This window comes from Papaver somniferum, unplaced genomic scaffold, assembly GCF_003573695.1.
Source record: "Papaver somniferum cultivar HN1 unplaced genomic scaffold, ASM357369v1 unplaced-scaffold_137, whole genome shotgun sequence".
In the NCBI taxonomy this organism is placed as follows: Eukaryota; Viridiplantae; Streptophyta; class Magnoliopsida; order Ranunculales; family Papaveraceae; genus Papaver; species Papaver somniferum.
The window spans coordinates 11,625,427-11,640,243 of NW_020622934.1; the positions used below are offsets into that span (position 1 = coordinate 11,625,427).

General features: G+C 33.7%; 2 long non-coding RNA genes across 2 annotated transcripts; one reads left to right on the plus strand and one right to left on the minus strand.

Moving 5' to 3' along the window:
- Positions 1-3,448: 3,448 nt before the first annotated feature.
- Positions 3,449-5,566, minus strand: LOC113334964. Its single transcript, XR_003353063.1, has 4 exons — positions 5,461-5,566; positions 5,276-5,349; positions 5,040-5,100; positions 3,449-3,636 (listed from the first exon to the last, which is right to left on the minus strand). It is a non-coding gene; the product is annotated as an uncharacterized LOC113334964 (long non-coding RNA).
- Positions 5,567-9,757: 4,191 nt separating this feature from the next.
- On the plus strand, positions 9,758-10,795 carry LOC113334965. Its single transcript, XR_003353064.1, has 3 exons — positions 9,758-9,846; positions 10,117-10,197; positions 10,425-10,795. It is a non-coding gene; the product is annotated as an uncharacterized LOC113334965 (long non-coding RNA).
- The last annotated feature ends 4,022 nt before the right edge of the window (positions 10,796-14,817 follow it).

Sequence of the window (14,817 nt, forward strand, 5' to 3'; positions counted from 1 at the left end):
ATGAAACCATGTAAAATTACATGAAAATGAACAGCTTATTGTGACTGTTTGTCTCTGTAGATAAAACCATTCGAGGTTTTCTTGCCGGAGAAACTATGTATGGTTTGCTGAAGTAACCTTTGCTAGCAGCTGGAAGGCTTGTTCCAGAAACTACATAATGATATCATTGCCATGTGTTTCGCCAGCATTGCAGAAATGTCTTAAACGTGAGAGGTAATTAGTCGCTTCCTTCACCAGATTCTTATCCACTTCGATTTTAGTAGGAAGTTCACCAATGCGTGCAAGTTTCTTTTTCCCTATATGCTGCAATTTATAATTGTTTCCTCCATGAAGCTTTAGAACCTCTACCATGCATAGTTGCAATGAGAGGAATACGTCATTCAGAGCTTGTGCCGATAATTCATTAAATGCTTTATCCACAGCCGATAAAAGTTCGCCAACAGTAGTAGGCGCCTCTCTGTGCTGTAACGATTGTATAGCCCTGAAAAACCCTAGATCAAGAACGTTCATGTCGGGACTTTGTGAAGGTTGGAATCTCAACCTAATATCAAAACCTTCTTTTGCGGCTTCTTTTAAAAATTCTTCATCATCCACTTTAATATGTGGTTTCGCATTATCTTGTTGGATGTAGATAGTTTCCCCATTATAGTTTGGCCACTTTTCCCAAATGGCTGGTAATAATTTCTTAATCAAACAAGCTCTTGTAACGTCTTTGTTCACTGATTCAATTGGTTTATCTTCGAGTGTTCCAGCCGGAAGATTTTTGCTCGTTCGCTTTGCTGCCTCCTTTGTTACAAAAGGAAATATACCTATTTTTCCGTTAAAAACTTCATTCCCAAACTCATCGAACCTAGGACGAGCTATTGCTGCCAAAAACATGACCTTTTTAATGTATCTTTTACTTTGACATGTACGATATGGTTCGGTAGCTCAAGCATTCCCAAACAGAATTCTAACCGTGTTTTCTTGGTGTCTACTGTGAAGGCTGGTTTTATTGCGTTCGTGTGTTTTTTAATTGCTCCTTTCTTGACGTATCTTTGTACAGTTGACTTGGGCATATTCAGAGCTTCGGCAATGGACCTTATGCTAGTACGTTGTCGCAATGGTATTTCCATAATCTTGCTTAAATCAACCTTCCTGGTTTAGGACCAACTCTGGTTGGTTTTCGTGAAGACACGTCAAAAGGTAAATCCTTTGCTTTACAATCTTTTCCTCGTTTCCATATGCGTTTTACTGTAGACTCTGATACTGAAAATAGTTGCGCTGTCATTGGAACCGAGCCTTTTCGCACTCTTCCGTTGTTACTCTCTTTCAATAAGAAATGGAAAATACTTAGACGTTGTTCATTTGTGAGATTTTTCTTTATTTCTGGTGGGAACACCTGATTCTCCGGCATGTGTCGTTTCTTCAAGAATTTCTGTGATTGTTTCAGGAAAACAAGGGCTTGAATCCGTCTCCTCCAGCTCTTCATTGTTCATACTGAACTCCATCTCCTCCATCTCTTCGTTGTTCATCATGTACTCGTTATTCATCATGTACTCCTCCTCCAGCTCTTCATTGTTCATACTGAAATCCATCTCCTCCATCTCCTCCATCTCTTCCTTATTCATCATGTACTCGTTATTCATCATGTACTCCTCCAACTCTTCATTGTTCGTAATGAACTCAATCTCCTCCAGCTCCTCGATTATCTCCATCACCTTAGTTAATTCAAAAAGTATTGCTAATTAGTTCAGTTAGAGTTCATTAGTTTATGGATGCAACCTTGGACAAGGAGTCTGATGCTTGACACTAGAAATCTTTGATGATGCTTGACACTAGAAATCTTTGATGTAAAACAAGGGTGTAGTTGATCTAAACCTTCAGTTGAAGACCAAATGATAACTTAGCTTAGTATATGTGCAGTTTCTACAACTATTGGATAATGTATTGACATAGTCTTACAGTGCAAATCCTTGGATGTGAAATCCAAGCATGAAATGGAAGACTTAGATGTCATGCAAAACTAGGAAATTGTAAAGAGCACAGGTGTTCCGGGACATGCAATAAAGCACACATGTTAGAGTTTTGCTGAATTTTTGATATTGTATTCAAGCACACATGTGATAAGCTTAATAGTTCTTCTTTCAAAAGCAAATTTCTGATATCAAGCTTAATATTGCATTCTGCATCTGTTTTATTGCATAAAAAAGGGTTGAAATGTGTTCATCATAGTACTCAAAATGATACTCCCCACATATCTGTGTTTTGATCTGGTCCAGTTCTTATGAATTGTTTGTAATTGCAAATTAGATGATGCAGATTCTTCATTAATTCGACCTTTCTTTCTGAAATCTGTTAAAATCAATTGATTGCTCCTACATGTGCAATGTTCTACATCTGCTACTATGCTTCACAACTTAAGATGATTAGAAAATGAGGTAAAGAGTTGGATATTTACCTTAGAAGTTTTACTTATTCTGAAACTCAAATTGATTTTCCTGCTTTACAATACTCCTGCTTTGAGAATTTGATTTGATATTTTTCAGATCTGAAATTTATCTCATTTTCAGGTGGAGATTTGATGAACTTTATCTTATTGATTTTTCAGATGGAGTACTTATCATGGGTACATACAAATCACCTGAAGTTGTGAGTGAATAGAGATCTCAGATTGAATCACCTGTTTACAGTAAAGAGAGATCTGAATTTGATTTTGGAACTTTGTTTCTGTAAAAATCAAACTTGAAGTTTATGAGTGAAGAGAAATCTCTGATTGAATCACCTGAAGTTTACAGTAAACAGAGATCACGTATATTCTGGGTTTTTGTATTGAGAACGAAAGTTGAAATTGTGAATTTGTCGATTTGGAGATTGGAGGGAAGACGTAGCTGGTATTTCAGTTTTTTTTAGGGCAAATATGGAAAAAATAATAGGATGCCACTCTCTCTCCCACTTGCCTTAAAATTTGTGCAAATTCAAACTAGGTCACTTAATGGTGGGACGGAGGGAGTATTGTTTAGAACATTTGGTAAGGTCTTCTAATATTCTATATGGATAGGTGTGGGTGTATATATTCAGATATCACTCTCACCAGCAAAACCAACCACTATGTTAGGGTTCTCCAATATCTACTCAGAAATTACAAGTAAAACGCAACTACAGAGGCACAAAGTTTATGTAAAATATTTTAATGAGAAACTGAGGTTCCTGACCTTTCTATCGATCTCCCAAGACAGGCATCATTCTACGCGAGCAACTGCACATTCCATGGCCATATTGGTCCCTTTCACGAAGTCTTTTGGGAACCATTCTATATAATTCGGTATTTTTGCACCTTCTTGTCCAAACATCTGATTCCTATTGGACAAATTAGCAAATGATAAATATTCAATGGCAGAATAAGGAATACAAAACAATATAAAAAATCAACTTATACAAAATATTTAGAAGTGCTCTAAGGCTCTTGTACTTCACACCGGAAGCCCCACATATATAGGTGCTTCAACGCTATGGTGGTTCACCATAAGCAAGAGAGCGAAAAATGTATGTTTGGGGAGGATAATCTTGTAATGGGGTTAGTATAATTCACAACTTCACTCTAGTTTTTTTTCTTTGACATATTACTCTACATTACACATCAATTTGGAGCCACCTCTACAGAAAAACAGAAACAAAAATTGATGTCAGTGGAGGATGGTTAGTGAAAGAGAAAATCATTTGGGTAAGGTAACGGTAGAGATGGATCTGGAATGCAAGTCTTTTACATATGCAAAAATTAAAGGATGGGAACTGAGATGGAAATGGATAGTATTTGGTTCTTGTTGGTGTTCTTCAATGAAAGTTTTAGTAAAATTGTCAATCCATTTCTTTTACTTATTAAATCCTAAGGTTGGGGCTTTGATTAAGTAACACAATAAACCACAAAGTAACCCACTATACACCACATACACATGACTGAAAAGGGATTTAAGAAACAAAAATAAGGAATACATTAAGAATTTAAATTTCATATGACCTTTATAATTCAGCTCAGTTCTTTCTATGGTCGATCCAGTGATGCAATTACTTTTATGTCTGATAGTTGAAAAGAGACATGATCCCTACCATACAGAGCATGCCTCTTCTCAAAATGATCAAATTCACAAAGAGGCATCACAATAGATTGAAGCTTCACGTTATCTCCTCTCTCACCAAAATAATAAAATTCTTTTGATGTTTAAAACCATCCAAAAGTCAATCAAACAGATTGTACGAATGTTTAAACCGACAAATTGAGTTAACGGTTTCGCACCGGGACCGGTATGGCCAAATGCATCAATTGGGTAGAAAACATGATCAGAGAACAGGAAAATAATAAAGCATAATATAAGAAAATAACCCATGGATATTATATGGAATCAACCGCAACACGATCAGGGAGATTGAATCAAATCCAAAATCAAATTTCATTACCTTAGTTTCGGCCAACTCCTTTCGCTTCAAGTCGCATAATGTAAAATATTTCATGAAAACCCTTTCTTTTCATAGACGCTTATAGATATTCAGTTTAGAATGGAATATTACTTCTTTGATACACTATGTATATCCAAACTTTCACAACTCAAACTAATATATAGGAAAGACCATGCCATATTTAATGGTTCAGGTTAGACCCTAAACTTCAAAGCAACATCACAGACGCTGAAAATTCAATCCCTTGCATCACTTGTCACTCTTATAAACCACCTCACCACCCATTCTACCCTATGGATTCTCTTATAGGCTACATTGTTTTTAAGTTGATGGTCCTAATCTTCTTCAGTGAAGGAACCCCAAAATTCAATAATCAAAATAAAATCACAAAAATCTTATTTTCACTTTATGTTTTAGTTGTTCACCGCACCACACTAACAAAGATACAATCTTCAAATCAAAACCTTATTTTGACAACCAACAACAACAGTTTAATAAAGCAAAATATGTATATTCGTTTCATGAAAATCATAATATCGAAACAAAAAAAATTAGAAGTGGAACTAAAAAAGAAAAAGTATTCAAAGAAAATAAGAAATAGTTACCTGAATCTTAGCCTCAGAGTTATCAATTGGATCACAAAACATCGGAATTTAGGACGAAATTCTGTTTAGCATTTTAACAAACAGTTAGCATTCAGTTTTCTCTTTGAAAATAACAAACAGTTAAACATGCTGCTTAGAGAGATCAACTTGAAATCAAAAGGCTGGGAGATCTTATATCTCTATCTCTATTAGATTCAAATAGATATGGGAATGAGGAGACATTGTAATAGTACTACCTGCGACATATCAAATGTTGTAAGAAGAACAATGCATCCGATTCAGCTGATAGGTGCAATCCATTATCTAATATCTGCAAAGCAATGAATCAATTGAACTAACTATATGAATTGGTGAAAAACGCACAACAACATCAGTACAATGACTGGAAGATCTAAACTAAAGTAGTAGAAACCAAACCAACCTGCGCATGAACTGAAAATTCCATTTTTATTTATAACTGATTCATGAAGAAGATTTGGAGCAGTAAGATGCAAATAAAAAAGACAGGAGGTAGGAGTTAGTTTACGCCAAGTAGTGGGCTTAGTGCCTTGCATCGCATGGTTATTTATGATGGAAGGAAAGTGGGTTATGTTGAAGGTGTAAATGTGGTTTAAGACGATGTTAATTGTTAATTAGTGTGGGTCTTGAATCAATGAGAGAGCTTTCTTTCTCAATACTCTCACCATATATTGTGGGGCCACAATGAATGTGGTGAATGTGGTGAGAGTATTTAGTTTCAATAAATCTAGTTAGATAGATAAAATGCGAAAGTTGTGCATTTCAGGCAGAGGCATGGGCTCTGGTTGAAGGTATGATCTAGCTCTCTCCCATGGTTGGAGTAACGTTATTTTTGAATCAGATAACATGAACATTTGTAGGTTTGTTCACCGACAACTTCCTCATTCTCCTTGGAGAAGTCTTCCTCTGTTTAGGAATTGTATAAATTTTTTATATAAAAACAGAATTTTTTCGAACGACGTGGTTAACCGGAGCTTCTGGTTGATTCTGGCCTCACCATTCTAAATTTCAGCCAATATTTCAAGAGAATTTTTTAAACCCACAAAATATTTTCCGGCGAATTACATTCAAGAAAAATATTACCAAAAAGAATTAACAGGGGGTTAGTCCACGAGTGAGTTTGGGGGAGTTTAATGTATTTTGAATCTTGGGGATTTTGAGGGAGTGTAAGAGAGTGTGGGGAGTTTGAGAGAGTTTGGTGTTTTGAGTGTGGGGAGTTTGAGAGACTCTCCAGAAATCTCTACTTTTTTGAGAGATTTGGAGTGAGGAAAAAATACACTATAAACTCCGTAGAACTCCCCAGAACTCCCCCAAAACACCAACTCCCTATCATTCTAATTTTAACGACTAACAGGGAGTTTGAGAGTTTCTTTCAAACTCCCCCACGACTAACAGGGTTTTCTAGGGAGTTCGGGAGACTCTTCTAAACTCTCCCACGACTAACAGAGATTTCGAGAGACTCCTTTGAACTCCCGCACGACTAACAGGAAAAAACCAAACTACACCCAACTCCCCCAACTCCCTTGAGCACTAACACCCTGTAAGTATTACACCATCTTATAAAATTGTTAAAAATACATATAAAATCGGGTAAAATATAATTAATATCTAATTTAGATCTAACATTAAAATTCACAAATAAGTAGAAATAAAATCACATCAAGACATGAATTGTTCATCATGATTTCATCACAAAACGGAATCAATCGTAATAAAATAAAAAGAATGTCTAATGTCCAGCGTCCAATTACATTACAGTTTTTATAATTAAACTAATATTAATTACAATTCCAAACCAATAATAATTAAAGTAATCCTAACTAAAATCAAATTAATAATAAGAATCAAAATATATACATGGAATTATGAATAATTATCCGTTGATCGAACCGTGCTTCCTCTTCCGCAAAAAAAAATGATTGCAGATCCTGTCCAATAAACAAGATACAATATCATTATAGAAAATCATGACAAACAATAAAACAACATTAAGCATATCTTTGGGAAAGAAAAAAAAATCAGTTCAAAAGCGGATGATAGACACATTTTTGTGTCTAATTTGATCTCAATACTATATATTGTTGGCACTCGATTTTGTACTAATTTTGTTATTTTATGTATTTGTAGGTATTTTTTGGAAATAAATATTTTTGGAAAATTCGGCTCGAAAAGTTGATTTTGGCACCCGGAGGACACGTGTTATTCGGACTCCCAAGGTTGGATAAGGGGTAACCTAATTACTAAGGGGCACCCCCAGGTCACCCCCAAGGCATCTGCTATTCGCACCCCAGAACTGGATAGGGGGACACCCTTCTTCAAAATTCAAATTCTGAAAATTGGCGGGAAAATGTTCACAGTTCAGGGGAGATTTCGATCGAGAAAATGAAGGAGTTGTAGGTCGATTCAATGGCTGAAATTTGATAGAGAGATGTGATATAGGTTAAGGAACACATTTTGGGCAGTGGGTTTTATAGGAATTGGCTGGAAAACGCGTGATGATTCACACACCCAAAACAGAGCACGTGTATTGTAACACGAGCAAAATTGAAGTTCTTGTGTGCATGGAGGAGTTCTACTAGCATTGGACGAGTGTTGAGGCGTGGAGAAGGCAATTGGGAGTGTGCAGGAAGCAAGAGTACGTAAGAATCTTCTATTTTTGGCAATTATTCCCTATTTTTGGACAGCGGCAATAATGAAGATTATCTCGAGTTATGGCGAGATTAAACGCACCTGTTGGGTATAAAAGGACCCCTTGGGTTTAGTAGAGAGGCTGTCGAGAGTTGGGAGGAGGGAGGAGAGAGGAGAGCCACAGAAGCAGAAATCAAGAGTTGATCAAACTCTGTTTCTGCTGCTGCTGATGATGAAGAACACCAAGAACGCGAAGAACAGACTCGCTGCAGCAGTCGTTTATCAACAGTGAAAGAGGCTCACATGCGTTGGTCGTAGGTGTGGGTCTTAGAGATTCAGTAACAATCGCACCTCTTCTCTGTCGTTTATTTTGGACGCCTTTTGTGGGTCGCAGAATCCTGTTTAATACTATTTACTTATCTTTCTCTTCATTGTAAAACACTTTTGAGCATCAATGAAATTCTTTGAGAGGTTTTCCAACATGATGAGCGACTAATTCCCTCGTAACCAAGGAAATGGAGGAAGCTATTCACGCAACATAAATGGGTAACTATTTCATTTAATTATATAATTCACCTAATCGCTGCTTTTGCAGAGTTTTAAATTATTTGAATGATTGTCTTAATTATTTGTTATTCAGTTTGATAGGTTATGCTTGGTTTAATCTCTTGATAATCTATGCTTAAGGTTTACAAATAATGTTTGAGAATCTGTATGATTGATAGTGAATTAAAGATAAAAGAGGATTTAAGAATCGAATAGAGTTTTGAAATATTTATCATTCAATTTTGCATAATAGTGGAATCTAGTGTCTTGGTTACCTCTCGCCCAAACTGTTAATATTTTTGTATATATATTTTTAAATCTAAAAATCCATTACCTTCACAAGTTTGAGTTTGAACGATACCCCTTACCACTACAACTACAACCCACATTAAATCTTTAATCAGCGGACAACAGAAAATGAGTTCCGATATTAATTTTTCTTAGTATTGTTCTTTCCATAAAAAGATTTGAAAAAATAAAATTACAATGTGTAATTTAGGTATTTGCTATACATGTTAAGAGTGATGAGCGATTTATTAGTAATTTAATTTGTGTTCATAAGTTTATAACTAAAAAATAACCCTGGTTTAAGTAATTAATTTTTAAGTTCTAAGAGCTTCTCCAATGGAATGTATGTGAAGATAAATGTCTAAGTCCACATAGGATAGACATTCATTTTCCCTAAAAATCTTCTCCAACCCAACTTTTTAAATCAATGTGAAAGATGATATGGCTTAATTTTTGTTAGACATTGTCAAAGTGAATGTCAAGTTTTAGACATTCATCTTGACAATGTCAAGCTATCCAAGTAAGCTTTTGCTTTCTAAAATTAATTCCAATATATTAAATAGCCCTCTTTACATGTAATAAAATCTAAAATTTACTAAAAATAAAAATGCATTTAATTCATGAGAAATCACCAACAACACCATTGGAGATGAAATGTTTTCTCCCCCTAAATTTAAGGAAAAATTGGATGAGGATGTCTTGTTTGGGTTGCCACCTAAGAAACGCACACAACCGCCATTGGAGAATCTCTGAAAGAACGTTTTTATATAGAGAAATATAGTTTTATAAAATTGAAAAGAAATTGATGTATTTTTCCTTTTTTACCATGTTACCTTTCAGTCAAGAATAATATGGAATACAACAAGTAAGGTATTCCAGCCAAAAGTAATACCAAAATTTCTAAGATTAGCAAAGGAATTTTTTTTACAAATTTCTTGGTAAATATGAAATATTAATTCCAGAAATACTAGTATCCTCTCCTATATATAAAAACGCTCGAGGAAAAGTCAAAGCTCATTTTTCGGGCGTTGCCTCTGTTTTTAGGGTTTGTTTTACAGATGCTTAGAATTTTTTCTTCTGATCAGTGGTTGTTGTTTATTTTTGCAGGTTCTAAAAAGATATAGTCGATTGAGCTACTTCTCTACTTTGAAATCAGCTTAGGTGATTTTTCTCTTCCTTCTTCTTATTGTATTGTAAATATTATTTTCGAAAAAGTTATGGTTAATGTTCAAGTTGCCGTTTAATGCGGCCGTCTCCAAGGCAACTCAAAAAGATCCAAGTCCTTTTTCTATTGGTGTCTTCTTCAAGATAATCAAAATCTTCTTTGGTAAGAAATAAGTTAATTACCTTCTGAAGTTGTTTATATTTTCGTGTGCATTTCTTTATGAAGGTCGTTGTTTTTATTGTGAAATCTCAATTAATTTTTTTATTTTTTTTTGTTGATTATGAAATTTTGTTTAAGATTTTTTATTTATTTATTGTGGTATTCTGATAGTTTTCTTTTTTGTTAGCCATGGTATTTTGATTGAGAAAAGCAAATAGTAAAAATAGTAATATTTTTGATCAATGAGAATCTTAGTTCGTTTTGTGTTTCCAGGCAGCAAATAGAAAAACTAACACAGCTATGGCTGATCATCAGAGTACTAATCATTAACTACTCAACAATGGGACCATGCAAGTGAAGATCTCGAACTATGTCTGCATTATCACTTCTCTTTTTGTTCCACATAAAAAATTGTTATCAATTTTCCTTTTTTCTCTTCCTCTTATTATTATTATCAAGATTTGAATTTCTTTTGATTGGTTATTTGCTAGTGCTGGTGGTGCATTCTGATTGGATTCCCTTAAGCCTTATTTGGCAAGTATTGGCAAGTTATTGATCCACTTGCATTGATCCATTTGCAGGTTGCTTCAACGTCCTTTATCAAATAACAGGTAGTCATATTCAAGAGACCTTACGATTCGTTCAATTAGGTTTCTTAGTTATAATTGTAAATATATTTTGCATGTAAAGGGGATATTTTGACGAAGAATATGCAAATAGATCGAAAAAGGAAAATAGGTATTATGCTGGCTATTGCAAATAATTGATAGTGTTTCAGCTGTTGGAGACATCTGTATTGTGACCAACATACTAAAGGTTTGTATCGGTCCCCATTTTCATCGATACATTTAAGGTGTGTTTACGAAATTTCTCAATAATCATAGAAACTGTGTTGGTACAACTCATTATGGGGATCGATACATGTGTATGGTTGGCTTTTGCACTTTTAAAAAATTTAGACACCGTGGGTTATGACACTGTAAACTGATAATGGAAATAATGGAAAAATATAAATATTGTTAACATCGGTATTCCTTGGCTTTAATAAATAACTACTGTTATACAGGTCCATGAATATGATATGGAGTGATCTCAACTTATCCCACTAAATATCACTTAATTGAATAAAATAAAATTTAATCAAGTTTATGAATAATATTATTGGAAAATGACTATCTTTGTTTCCGCAGAACAATATAATTATTACTGTTTTAGATATTATAGTGTAGTCATTGACTCCTCTAGAAAACACGATGAGGGATTAACATTGTAGTGTAGTTGTAGATAGTATAGTTGTATTGCCGCAATGAACCTTACAGTCAAGATGGAAAAGAATAGTGCATGCTTTCTCTTTTGCTGAAGCATTGGGCGCTCTAGAAAAAAAGGCGATTTTTTTCTTCAGTAATATGGTTGGGTTTTCTCTTTTAGCACATTTTTGGAGTGTTAATGAGTTTTGAGAATTCGTTTTGTTTGAGCAATTTAAAATACGAAATTTCAGTTTGCGCTTTATTTCTCTTTGCTTAGTATAATTTTCTTAGTGTCTTAAATCTTAAGACATTAACCAATTTCCTAAAATAATTATTTCAAAAAATTTAATGTTGCCAAAAATATACTAAAATAATTTCCTAAGATTATTTTAATAATTCAATAATTTCCTAAAATCAAAAATTAATCACACTTTCGCAATTTTAGCATAAAATCAAAAATTTAAATCAATCATGCATCAAAATCGATCACATAATTATTGAATAAAATAATGTTTACTGTCCAATATCCGTTTACAATTAGAATCATTCTTTTCCTACAACTCCATTCTATCAATTAAAACTATATAAAATAAGATGATACTTCGGATAAGAATTAGAAAAAATAAAATTGATAATCGTACTAACCTCTGAACTCGGTGTTTTGTCTTTCTTGCAAATAATTTTTTTGGTGATCCTATCCAAAAGTAAAAAGGTACATAATTGTTAGAAGGGTTATTTGGTTTTTGGTACTCAGTTTTTGACCAAAACCTGGGTTTGGTCTAACATTTGTCCAGCCTTTGCGTTTGGTCTAAAAACCAATGTTGACCCGCGTTGACTCGGTTAGACCATGATGTGTCAGTTATGTGGTGAAGTAAATCGGAAATTACTAAACTAAATTAAACTTTAGTAACAATTACTCGTCATGTCCTAACAATGCAGGTGTACATCATCTCTTATGTCATTTCGCATCTATCTAATTTCTTCTCCTGCAACTCTCTAGTTTATTTACTACTCTCCTTTGGCTGCTTTTCATTTCCGACCATCAAAACTCATTAGATATCAGGAATTCATTAAGATATCCCCTAGATTTCTGATCAATTTCCCCTAAATTTTGAACATTGAAGAAGATAATACGAAATTAGAGATTTCTGAATTAGGGCGAAACTGGGGGAAATTGAAAATTTGTACTTGGGTTTTTTGTATCTAAGAAGTTTATGCAGAAATTTGTTGAAAAATTTTCAACGGTTGGGGAAAATATTGGTCTATGTTCTTCCATTGGATGCATTGCTTCAATGTTTATGTTATCGCATAACATTGTTATTACACTGTTCAATTAGGAAAAAAAATAAGAGAATTGAGAAATGTGTTGTGATTGGGTTCAGAGAGTTGAGATAAATTTGGATTTTGGTATGTATGTTGTCGTGAAACCAGTTGAACAAACTGGGCATCAACACGAAGAGGAGAGCATTGTCTATGGTTGTTGGAGATATCATAAGAGATTAAGGTTTAGTGGAACAAGGAGTAAATGGTGTGAGTGGTGTAAGAATGGGTTCATTCAGCGTATCATGATTAGCCTTACAATTATTCTACACAGAAATCAAATATTCATTAATCATAATTCCTCTACTTTCCCTGTTTGATGATTAGCCTTACAATCTGCCACAAATTGGTTCGATTTTGGACACGTTTTTGCGAAATATAGCAAGAAAAGAAAGTGAGGTTGTTGTTGATTTTATATGCGATGAATGATGGAGATTAAGGTGTGTTTGGGTATTGTTTGTGACAGATGAGGAATACGGGTTGATGTTAGAATTGAATTTTCTCAGAGAATCAGGTAATAAAATGACTTAGAAATTAATCTGAATGTATCTCCATCAGATGTTGCATGACTGGACAAAGTGAACTTAACGAGACCATCTTCAACTTGATGAAACCATTTTTAGCTTCTTCTTATTTACTGTGCGGCGGTGGCGTGGGGTGGCGGTGGCGATACAACAACGAAACTAGGCTATGTTTCATTATCATTTGCAGACATGCAAGGTGTTTGTGAAAATGCTTGAGAAACCAATTTTTTTGAACCAAGTCTAGTTGTTGCTAGCCATGGATTCTGGCTCTCTGTCTACGATCAAGGCTCTATTGATAGCCAACAACTCACGTGACTAACATTGTTGTTAACTGCGTTAAATAAATATATATTTTATTTAATTTTTAATAATCACGAAACGGAAATCAACATCTAACCGAGTCAACACGGGTCAACGTTGGTCTTTAAACCAAACTCAAAGACTGGAAAAATGTTAGACCAAAGCCAGGTTGAGTACCAAAAACCAAATAACCCTTGTTAGAATTTGAAACAAAAAATTGAAGCAATTAAGAATTTAAAATCTAAAGCAAACCAATACTAAGATGAGCATACAAAAATTCAAGTAATAACAAAGTAATAGACCTCATTTTCATATTACTTTTCTTAACTTTGTTCATACCATAACTAAAAGGTAAAATAAGTCTAAAATAAAAAATAAATTGAATAAAGTAGATTTCTAATTATTTATATCTTGATATATAATATATTTATTTTACAAAAATATTTGCAACCACTAATTACGGTGATACGAAGATAATGTAGATTTCTAAACTATCCAAAGATAAAATATTATAGATTCTATTTGAAAAAAATAAAAAACTTAAATTAATTAGATTCCTGAACCAGTGTGAAAAGATACTCAATATTTGTTGGGGAAAAAAAATCCATAACAAGGTGATTTTGGCCATCAAAAATTTATATTTTTCAGATATCAGATTAATATTATTCCAAAATAAAGTTGATTCTCTTTTATGGGATTTCTGGGTTTGGTGTCTATATATAAAGCATTCGAGCAAATGCCAAATCCGATTGTGCTCACGCCGCTTTTAGTATTTTTTTTCATGCGAATTAGGGTTGTTTGTTTGATATGTACTTTTATTATCTATGGTCAGGTACCTCGATCTTGCACTATTATAGATATCGTTGTCGAGTATACGTCAAACAATATCAAGGTAAAAAGTGATCAACGTGATATCACCATAATTTGATTCTCGATGTTTCCTATTTTGATTTCTTAGTAAAGTGAATAGTCAACATCATTGTTTTTTATTTTCTTAATTATTGGTGCATATTTTATCTTTTTGTTTTTTACAAATTTGGTAGAAGATTGTAACTAATATCAACACTGATTTCTTTGTTCCCCTCCGTTTGGTTTTTGTTTATGTAAGACACATATTTAACATCGAAAGTTGTTCTTTTTTTTTACAAAATTAGATACAGGCAAATTCCTAAGCGTATAAAGGGTTTATATATTCTACATATTTAAGACAAGGAATTCATTTAATATCCTTGCGTAGCTTTAGTTATATATAGTTATCAGGGTCATGCAGTCTGTCTCTTTGACAGAGAAGAAAGTTAGTATTCCATTTTTTTTCTTCTAAATTTACATCTTAATATTTCTTGACAAAACTTGAACAAATTATAAAAGCTTGGAATGCTCTTGTTAATAAGGCCTACTCTAAAGGAAATGCTCGCCTTAACTAATCTTGAGTTATTAGTTATGTCAGACAAAAATAAAAATTGACTATCATCAAGAAGAATATTACTTCCAACTTCCATCTTTGTTTTTGTTTTCCTTTTAGTAGATATTTGGGTTCTTTTATAGTTTTGCACTTATTCTACAATTTGCTTACTCGGAATTTT